Raw genomic sequence first — 11932 nt, 5'->3', positions numbered from 1 at the left:
TTTTTCTGAAGTTGTCTACTATCTCTGTATTCTGTCCAATGATAAGCCCAATCCTTGGGAGGCAGGGTGGTGTGGGAGGTCCTTCTGTCCATGTGCATCTTTCATTGCTTAATGAATAAAGAAACTGCCTTGGCCTTTTGATAGGGCAGAACTTATGTAGGAGGGGAAGTGAATTCTGGGAGGAAGAAAGTAGAGTCAGGGAAATGCCATAGATCTGTTGCCGGAGATAGACGTGCTTTGTCAATAAGCCACTGTCACGTGGTGATACATAGATTAATAGAAATAGGTTAAATTAAGATATAAGACTTAGCCAATAAGAAGCTATAGCTAATGGGCCAAGCAGTGTTTTAATGAATACAATTTCTCTGTGGTTATTTCAGGGCTAAGCTAGCTGTGTGGTGGGGTGGAATAAGCAGCCCTCTCCATGCAACAGAAAGGGTTTGCTATAAATATCCCATCTGTTCTGAGCACTAATCTTTAATTTATGTGTGATTTTAAATAGGTTTTATGACCAACCACCGTTTGCTCATATTATTGTTCCTCCCTCTCTACTATTGAACTACAGGAGCTTGGTCCAGTACTTAGCTGGGTTGCTTCCATCAGTTACAAACCCACAGAAACAGCTGCTTCAAGCTAATGGGAGCTCATTGACTCTAGACTTCAATAGGCCCAAAGTAGACCCTCTGAATGTGGGGAAAAGTTGTGTGGCTTGGGCAGTTTGTGGAGCCAATGTCAGTGGAACCAGTATTTGTCCCTAGCACATGAACTGGCATTTTAGAGCCCAATATCTTTGGATGGATACCTTGTTCAGCCTAGATATATGAGGGGAGGCCTTGGTCCTGCCTCATATGATGTGACAGAATTTATTGATGATACGAGGCCTCACCCTTTCTGAGGAGCAGATGGTGTGTGGGTTTTGGGGAAATTGTAGGGGAACAGAAGGAGGATAGAAAGAAGGAACAGGGATTGATATGTAAAACAAAAGAAAGATTGTTTAAAAAAATATTTTAAAATAGTCTGTAAAACACAATAAAAAAGAAAGAAAGAAAGGAAAAAGGAAGAAAGGAAGGAAAAAAGAAAGAAAACCAGAAACAGGAGAGGTAAATGTGAACTTTAGAAAGGAAGTTTATACTAGCAGATGTTCAGCATTTTGATACTGAAACCCCATATCACCTGCAAATGTTCTTGGCCAAAATCCTATCTAGTTTGCTAAATATGCATGCTTTACATATACCTTTATAAAATATGTAACCTCATAGGTTGTTGAAATAAGAGGGTTAATCTTTAGGTCTGTATTTACTGGTGAGCTGACCAAGTTCTAATGCAGTGGTTCTCAATCTTGAGAATGCTTCAACACTTTAATACACTTCTTCAAGTTGTGGTCATTGACATCCATAATAATATTTTTGCTATTACTTCGTAATTATAATTTTTATACTGTTATGAATCATAACATAGATATCTGATAAGAAGGCTATATGATATGAAACCCCTATGAAAAAGTTGTTCAACTCATAATGAGATCATGACCCACAGCTGCTAATGGATAGCTCAAAGTCCAAGGTCACAAGACAGTCCTGGTTAAATTACAAAGAGAAAAGAGGAACATGAAAAAGGGATTTGTGGGGGAATTGAAGAGAGCTAGTAGGTCTGGGAGGGAAATAAGGAAGGATTGGGTGAGAATAATTATAGTGATATATATATGCATATGTATGTATACATATATATGTTTATATGTAAATGTATGTAAGAAATTGTCAAAGCACAAACACTGAAAACTCTCATCATTCTTCATTGGGGGTACACAGATACAACAGGCAGTGGTCTTTTTCTTTTTGAACCCACTGTCTTCTTTTCTAGGGAAGATGAATTAGCAGTTCAGGATAGTATAACAAGCTACAATAGCATACACAAAGCACAGGAGCATGCACAATTGAGAGGAAGGGGAGACTTAGAAGGTCATTCTCATTTGTTTTTTTCTTCTGTGTCTCCTGATCTATTTGTAGGTGAATAATTTTACTTTACTGTTTGATTCATAGAATTATGTTGCAGAGACTTTGATCCTGTTGCAATCAATAGCAGAAAAGATAAATGTCCTATCTAGCTGCAACAGATGAGTTTGGTTAGAGAGATATGGTATGTGATACCATTTTGATACAGATTCTGGAGGAAAGTATACCTGGGTAAAACCCACAGAGTCAATGAGATAATCCATGTAGCCTTGATTTATATTCAGTGCAGCACTCTGTAAAACTACAATGATGCCACACAAAAATGTGATCAAAATAATAAAAACTGCACAATCCCTGATGAGAGTCAACCTTCATGAGTCTTTACAAGGGATATGTTGAAGAAATGTAAAATTACTTCTCAGAAAAAATCATCAGAAATGGAACAGGGCAAGAAAAATGTCTAGAATTTGAATGCAAAGTCACCTGGACAGTCATTGTGTCACTAAGGGGCTGGAGGAGATGCAAGGTGAGGATCCAGTCTTAGGAATATGATTTTTTTTTCTAGCTCAAAATATCTGCAAGAAATGCTTCACTATTGCAACCTATTTCCAGCCTTTTTTGGTAATTTTGTCACATCCAAGCTCTTCCTGAAGATCATATGAGAATAGATAAAATGAAGGAGACTACAGAAAGAAAAGAAAAGCATTTTTCTGAACTCTGCCTTCCAGTGGTCAAAGATACCTAGACTTGATGCGTTTCTTCTGATTTCTGCCCTGACATTTCTGTCAAGCATAGACCAATTTGTCACCATATTTGCATAATGTCAGCTAAGTGTGCACTGCTCCTTTCTTTTATTAGGCGCTGCTGAAAGTATCTCAGGGAGTGTATAAAGGAAAACAAGTGAGCAAGGCCAGAAATGGTAGGCAAGGAAATCTGCTGTAGTTTGGGGAATGGAAACGGAGACTTTCGGAAATTGCACTGGGTTTATCACATAAATGTTGCTGTAATCATTGCAGTAAGATATCTTATTCAAGGACAGCCATATGATGTACATTTCAGGAAAGTTGATAAGGAGATAGTGTAGATCTTCAAACATCTGGAGCAGACCATTAAGGAAGCAGACATCCTTGGTCATTTGCTTGGTCATATGTTGGTGATGTACTCCCTTCTGTGTGCTGTGATACCATTAATGAATAAAGAAACTGCCTTGGCCTGTTGATAGGGCAGAACATAGGTAAGTGGGGAGAACTGGACTGAATGCTAGAAGAAAGATGGGCAGAGTTGGAGAGACACCATGGAGCTGCTGCTGGAGATAGATATGCTGAAACTTTGCTGGTAGGCCACAACATCATCGTGATGCACAGATGAATAGAAATGTGTTAAATTTAAATGTGAGAGTTAGCCAATAAAAATATAGAGCTAATTGGTCAAGCAATGACTCAATTAATACAGTTTCTGTGTGATTATTTCTGTTTTGGGCAGCCGGGATGCATAACTAGCCCCATGCACAAATTTAATCCAACATGGTGGACTAAATCCATGTAAAACTTGAGAAAGCTTAAAAATTAATTCTAGACAAGATAACAGAGTTAAGCATGGTTTGCCAACAGATTTTTCTTAGATGGGCTTTGTTTACTAGAAACAAGCAGAGGCATGACTCCTTATAAAGAGGTTTTCCTGATTTAGCCATAACAGGAAAAAAAGAAAAACACACCATTTTAAAGCACGGCTTCCTGGTCCATGCCACCAGTGTAAACTTCAGCTATGGATCATTTTGGGAGAAAAGTAGCTGAGACCATGGCCATGGCTCAGTGCTCTCTGCCTAGGCTGGTGGTGGGATCAGGTCTGCTAGGAGTACACAGACAGGAAAGCATGACAGATACCTGCTGCCATATACTGAGTTATTTCCAGGCTGTACAATGTGCTGCATGACAGATTTAGCTATTACTCAGATAAAAAGGGCTTATGTGATACATGTTCATCCTCAGAGTTAAAATGCTGTGTGCAGCTCCTACCTGGAAGCCCCAAAGCTAGCAGAAATAGTATGTCCACCATTTTGAAAGTGGAGAGAGGTGGAGTCAGCATCCAGAGCAGCTGTAACAAAGCTACTTAACAGTTTAAAAGCTCTTCAAGAGAGTAGGGAATTAGAGATAATGCAAAAAGGACAGATTCAGACATAAAAGAACTCTAAATGGGTTACAATGTTAGATAAATGTATGTAGGCTTGGGAGAGAGAAGAAAGAGTATAGAGAGTTGAAAAAGAAAAAAAAAGTCTTTAAAGAGACAGAGTACAGACATAGATTAAAAGAGTAAAGAAAAATAAGCCATGTAAAGATGGACTATATACAGATAATCAGGAGCTAAGTACAGAGAGACATTTTATTGTATGGGCTGCCAAACTAAACCAGCATGTATATTATAAAGGTATCTTGACTTCAGAATCTGAGTCTAACAACATGTTGCTTTGGAAAAGAGGTTCTTCTTTTGTTTTCACAGAATATGAAAACCTGTAGATTGCTTCCAGACCAATATGGTGTCATGGACCAAGACCCCTTGAAAGGTCGCCTGAACACTATCAAAAATTACTTCGCCCAACTGCTAACTGAGATGAACTTAGCACACAGGATATACCACGAAGACCTGATTAACAGCACCCTAAACCAGCAGGAAGCAGTATGGACAGAACTATGCCCATATTCCCAAATATTGTTTATAATTATGTGTTTACATTTAAAACGGATATGTTATAGATATGAATAATTTGCTTTGGTATAAATCTTTGTTTATTGATACAAATTTAAAGTAAAATTTGTTATACTGTATATGTATATTGCTACTCTTGGTTAAAATATTGTGTTTGTGAAGTTCATTTTAAAATATAATGTATAATTTAAATATATAAGTTAATATATACTCATCTATAATAGTTAAGCTTATAGTCAGGTTAGTTAGATTATCTAGATAAATTGAGATATATTTCAATTAGCTAGGTAGTCTTCAAATCTTTCAGAGACTTTCAGAATATGGCATTTAAAATGTTTAAGAATTTAAGACTTTTCATGACAGTGAGGCACATCTGCTCCTGGCAGTACCAGTCTACTTCAAGAAGAAGATGGGCATCAAAGAGGCTCCTTATGGAGTTTGTTAGATGAAATGGACATGCAGGATCCACAGAGAAATGACTGCTAAACTTGCTTAAAGATGAGATTATTCTTTGGAATTCCTGCTTCATGAGAGTCTGAGAAACATTTTACAGGATACAGAAGAGAGTGACTGAACTGTCTTTGAAATTTCCTGCTTCATGGAAAAGTCTGCCAGATATTATAGGCCTGAAGGCTGAAGGTGGATGTCCCAATGGTACAGAAAAGCTTTGGGTGACTTTCTAGGTAGCGAGATGTCTCTGTCAATTCTAAAATTTTGGAAGTTGCTTACAATGCACTTTCTGTTTACTTCAGTAATATATCCTTCTGAGGTCTTTGATGGAGTTGAAGAATAGATATAGTTTTCCTTAGTTATGATAAAAGATAAAGTAGATATAAATATTGCAACTACAATTCTTGTTTGATAACTGTTTTGTTATATATAATTTTACTATGTTAAAGTTAAAACCTACCTTTTTATTTAAATAGAAAAGGCGAGGTGATGTGGAAGTCCCCTCTCTGGGCTGTGATTATAATTAATAAATAACAAAATTTCCTTGGCCTGTTGAACTTAGGACTGAACTTAGGTAGGCGGGGAGTACTGGAATGAATAATGGGAGAAAGAAGGGCGGAGTCGAAGAGAAGCCATGGAGCCCCTGGAGACAAACATGCTGAAACATTGCTGGTAGGCTATGACCTAGTGGCGATATACAGATTAGTAGAAATGGGTTAAATTAATATAAGAGTTAGGTGATAATAGTCCAAGGAGAGTTTAATTAATAGAGTTTCTGTGTGTTATTCCTGTTCTGGGTGGCTGAGATGAACAAGTGGCTCCCTGCTTAGAATTTCAGTGGTAGCTTCATGCTTTCTTGTAACCCACAGGAGAACAATGAAAGATAGGAGGGTTTTAGAAGGAATGCAGAAACAAACAAGCATGCATCTTGCTAAGTATCATTAGAATATAACATTCTCAACTACAAGGAGAAACAAAAAGACACAGTTGAGTGCAGGATAAACAAGTAGCCCTGTTGCCACCTTTAACTTGATTCCATCTCTTCTCCAAGCTTTCTGAAATTATCTTATAAAAGTGGCTCAGGGGGCTCAATTGTGAGGAATATTAGCTGCTCTTAAAGAGGACCTGTGTTTAATCCCCAACACCTACAAAGTGGCTGACAAATATTTTTTTCCCTTATTTACAAATCTGACACCTTCTTCTGGATTTTGTAGGCCAGAGGCATGCACATATAATTTTTAAAGATAAAGTCTCCTCATGTAATTCTGGCTGACTTGGAATTTGCTATATAGACGAGACTGGTGTGGAACTTAGAGACCAACCTTCCTCTGGCTCCTGAGTACTGAGCTTAAAGGTATGCACTACCATACTTAGCCCATCCCTTTTCATTACGGTTGTTCCTTTGTTTTTAGTATTGTTTACAATAATTTTTTGGTGATAGTACTGCATTCTGATCCTGGAGATTTCATAATGCACATCCTCTAATTCTTCATTTTCTTATTTATTAACACTTTGATTAATGATATGTGTGTGAATAATATATCAAAAGTTCTCACTATCTGCCCAAAATAAACCCTTTTAAAGAATTTAATTTGAAGTTAGCCTGTATTGTATATTTCATTAATCTCTCACATCTGTGTTACTTGTCAAGTGACTCAGAATCAGAGTAATCTTGGTTACAGAATCCAGGGTTCTTTGTTGGTCCCAAGGAGATATCTTCCCTTCCAAAAGAAGCTGCATAATGAACTAGAGAAGAAAAATTAAACAACCTAAAGACTGATGTTGATGTTTGCATGTGTAAAACTAGAAGAAATGCTTCAATTCCTGCAAAACATAAAACTGAACAATCAAAAAAAAATGAAATCTAGTATCTCTGCAGTTAATATTGAGATGCAAGATGCAGATCTTTTATTTAATGATAAATGTGGACACACTTAGGCCATTTCTTTTAGTTTTTAAATGGTAGAATAGAAATACAGTGCAAGGGTTTGAATCTAGTTCCTTCTGGAATAAAACAGCATAAGGCCTAGCATCCAGCAGGATCAAAAGCCAAGTCTCTATCAGCATTCTGTTCTCAATATAGGACTCAGAACTCAGTGTAACATGGATTCCTTGATACGATCTTTGTGTGGTATAAATTAGGGGTATGAAGAGACAGATGTATGCTCACTTATAGACTGGAGAAGCTTACCTTGAATAAAGTAGGACATCTCTATTAAAGTAAGTTCTTAGTTAATTGGCTATTAGTACAAGATTAGATACACAGAAGATATTTAATCAATACTTCTTGAATTAAACTAAATGTTTTATGTGGCATACATATGACTCTTCAATCCATTTTCTAATTGTTCCCTCCATCTTAAGTCTTTGGTGAATCTATGAGTTAAGAATGGTAATTTGTCCTGCAGATGGCAAATTACCAGATAGTATAGCCTACCAGATGAATAACTTGGATACAAAAAGACTGAGGCTTTCCTACCATGCCATTGAATTGCTGGGACTAGAATCCAGTGCCTCAGACATGCTTGAAATTATCCTAACCTGCCACCAAGTTTTATCTCTAACCTGAATCACCCTCTCCTGCTCATGACAAATTTCAAGTGAGAGCTCATAACAGTCTTTGTGGATAAGTGATCCCTAAAGTAGAGAGTTTTCATTTTCTCCACGATCCTCCTAATAATGGAGGATGCTCACATTATCTAATAATTACAAGATACTACAATTACTACTAATGAAATGGTGAAGACACACAAATGATATGTGAATGATAAAAGGGAACAATTATTCAATGTAGCTGAACGGATGCTCAAAGCAGACCTCCTAGAGATGAAATGTTTAGTGGGATCTCAAGAGGTAAATGAAAACAAGGAAAACTACTTTTAAAAAAAAAAATGCTTAGTAAAAGCTGGTAAGAATGGTAAATTATGGGGCTTGGATCATCTAAACCCCTTCATTGGATATCATCAGCGAAGACATGGAACTCTATGTGATGAGTTGAGTAGTACTGGGAAGAGTTGAAGATGTAAAGCAAGAAGGAACTGATATCCATTATGTCAGATCAAGAAACTAGAGTGAATGTAACATGAGACTTTGTTTGAAATGGAAGGATAATTTGATCAGCCATGCATTGCGCAGGATAGATTTGCTAACAATATAGAAACTAGAAAGAAAGGGAGTAATAACAGAGAAAAGTGAATAATTGGGGACTCTTGAAATAATAGACAAGGAAGGACATTGCATATATGGATACAATGGTGATGAGGGGGGAGAGGTAGAAAGAAATTAAGGCACAGTCTAATGAGACTTAGTGAGAGACTGAATGTGGAATCTAAGGAAGTGAAAAGATTAATTTACCACAACAGGCTCCTTTCACCATGGCAAGTTCAAACTCCCTGTAGATAAGTATCCAGTACTCTTGCTTTGGGTTCAAAGGACTCAAACTGTAAAAGGACACTCTTTTCTCAAGAGGTCTCTATGTATGTGGCTCCTGGCTTACATATTCTTCTAGCACCTCTCAATCCTATTGTATTTATCATTTAAACTATTTGTCTTTTTTGAGGGGAGAGGGGGTTAGACAGGGTTTCCTGGAACTAGCCCTTTTAGGCAGGCTGGCTTCGAATTCACAAAGATTTGCCTGCCTCTGCCTCCTGAGTGCTTGGATTAAAGGTGTGTACCACCACCACCAAGCTGAAATATTTGTCTTTACTGAGTAAATGTGACCATATATTTTCACAACCCACCTATGAAAAAAAAAAAAAAAAGATGCTTTTATTTTCCACTGTCACCCTGGAGAAATTGGTGATACTTCTAGGAAAGAAAACAAGGCAAAAAGTAATAACCAATGGCAATAGTGATAAAAAGAAGAAGCTTAGCCTCTATTCCTCACCCATTTTTATATGTAACTACTTAAACAAATCAAGACAGTGTTGGTGTATCAGTACCACACTGACTTTCACCAATTGTTTGTACACTTGTGTATGTGACAGTCTATTTCTTACAGTGGTAATTTCCTGTTTTGTAACCTCAGATAACAACAGATTTTTGTAAAACTTTACTGTGGGTGAATAGTTTTCAAAATCTTTTAGTAATGTATAGTGCCTGAGCCTACATTATTAAACCTTTTAGGTAATTGTATATAATATAAGCTCAATTTACTTTTCTCTCAATAGCTTCCAATCCTTCAACTCAAACATTCAAAGCCCCACTGAATGAAGGTATCTGTGTTCTTGGAATTAATTTACTTATTTTTTCCATCTCTATTTTGTTTTGCTCAGAATGATGTTTTCTTGTATCTTCTCTGACACTCAGTTCCTGAATATCGCTTTTCTCACATCTTTCTATTCTACACAAACATCTTTGCTCTGTTTTTGAGATCTTTTCTCAAGACATTTACTCTTTAACTACTCTTAATCTTCTTTTAATCATTTATTATGGAAACCAGTACAGTTGTCACTTCTTTGGGGAATGAGTAAGCAGGCCTTCCATGAATATACTTCCCTAACAACAGCAGATCAAATGAGACTTTCCTTACATGTCTTAGTCATTCAGTATCAGAAGCAAGTTTTCAAACCTGACATGGTATTTCTCTTTAATTTTCAGGTTTGTATGATGATATATCTTCTGGAAGGTCCTTCCCTTGATCACTAGATAGAACGTCTTAAGCATCTATTTGTAAAGTAAGAGTAGACTGTGTTCTACCTTAAATGTTTCAGTGAAGGATGAGGAATATGCTATACTTAACAGTGAAAGGTGATACACAGAAATGAGTGGCAATTTTGTCTACTTCCCATAGCCAAGAGGATAACTATATGTTTTTCCTTGGGTTCACCTTCTTATTTAGCTTCTTTAGGTTCACCATTTATATACTCTTTGATCTTTATTTATGGCTAGATACCAATTATGAGTGAGTACATCCCATGTTCATCTTTTTTGGGTCTGGGTTACCTCACTCAGGATAGTGTTTTCTATTTCCAGTGGCAAAACTTGACCTGAAACTCAGATTTCCTGATGTCTAATTTAGTCATTTCTTCAATATTTTATTTTCATGGGAATAAAGAGATTATACAAGAGGGGGTAAAGGCCTACTTATTTATTTCTCCCTGTTGGCATAAATACCTTTAATAAAATGTACATAGACATTATGTATTCTACATAAAGTTAGTACCATGTTGGCCAAGTCTAGCAAAAAATTTATCTAAAGAATTGCAAAGATTTAATTAGTCATATTCAGCCAGCACACATTTACATGTTCCTGGAATGACACACACCAAGAACAAAGGACCCTAAATTTAGGTATCCTTAATAACTAAACTTGATTTTACAAAGTAGACTATTAATAGTAAGATATTAATAATTTTAGATATTAAAATTACTTTGGAATATGCATAGCTTTCACTTGAATTTATATGTATAAAAAGGGTGAGAGGTACAAATTGAGTGTGTTTTAGATTCAAGACATTTTAGAAACACAGTATAGTGTTATAGGGAAGATGACTCTCTCTATTTTAAACTTGCTGTGCAGCATTAGGGATATTCATTACCTTCTCATAGTTACAGTTTGAGCAATAAAACTGTCTTGTCCAGGAAACCCGACCTAGGCCCTCTACATATTTCTAACAGTTGTGTAAACTGATCTACTTGCAAGACACCTAAAAATGGGAGCAGGGCCTGTCTCTAATGTTTTGGCTGGCATTTGGAGAACTATTTCTCATACTTTGTTGCCTTGCCCAACCTTAATAAAAGGGGAGATTCTTAGTCCCACCACAACTTGAAATGGCATGTTTTATTGATATTCATTCTGAATAGAATGATATTCTTTCTGAATAGAACTGTAGGAAGGTGTGGATGGGGGGTGCAAAGGGGTGGTAGGGGGATGTGAGGAGAGGAGGAGGGGACATTTCAGTCAGGATATAAAGTAAATGAATAAATTTAATTTAAAAATACCTGTTTGTCATATTTACCAATAGTGTTCTAAGATCAATTACTTTCTATCTGTTGTATTCAGCCATAGCAGTTCTGTAGAACACATAGGTTAGTTAGTCATACACTTTTGAGAAACCACAGAAGGATGGTCTTCAGAGAAAAGCAAAAGAGAGATTCTGACTCCAGGTTGTATAACAGCCTAAACAACAGGTATGATATATAAATATCTAAATTGAGAAGGATTGAGAAGGTTAAGAGAAAACTAACATAAGCCACAGCAAGAAATAGAAAGATTTTAAGGCACTGCAGTAAATAAAATGATAGATAAATACATTGGGCCACACTTCGCTGATAAACATGAAGACACCTAAGGAAAAATGTTTTAGAAATCAAAAAAAAATATTTGCTCTTTTGATGATCAGTTTCTTGAGTTCTTTGTATATTGTGAAGATTAGCCCTCTGTCCTATGTGGGGTTGGTGAAGATCTTTTCCCATTCTGTAGGCTGACATTTTGTCTCGCTGACCGTGTCCTTTGCTTTACAGAAGCTTCTCAGTTTCAGGAGGTCCCACTTATTAGTTGTTTCTCTTAGTGTCTGTGATTCTGGAGTTCTATTTAGAAAGTGGTCTCTTGTTTTAATTTGTTCAAGTGTACTTCCCACTTTCTCTTCTATGAGGTTCAGTGTGGTTGGTTTTATGTTTAGGTCTTTGTTCCATTTGAACTTGAGTTTTGTGCATGACAATAGATATGGATCTATTTTTATTCTTCCACATGTTGATACCCAATTATGATAGCACAATTTGTTGAATATGCTTTCTGTTTTCCATTTTATATTTTTTGCTTCTTAGTCTAAAATGAGGTGTTAGTAGGTGTGTAGATTGACATCTGGGTCTTCAATATGGTTCCA

Source organism: Alexandromys fortis, unplaced genomic scaffold, assembly GCF_014885135.2.
Source record: "Alexandromys fortis isolate MF-2015 unplaced genomic scaffold, M_Fortis_MF-2015_v1.1 scaffold_316, whole genome shotgun sequence".
Classification (NCBI taxonomy): Eukaryota; Metazoa; Chordata; class Mammalia; order Rodentia; family Cricetidae; genus Alexandromys; species Alexandromys fortis.
This window is presented reverse-complemented; position numbering follows the sequence as displayed.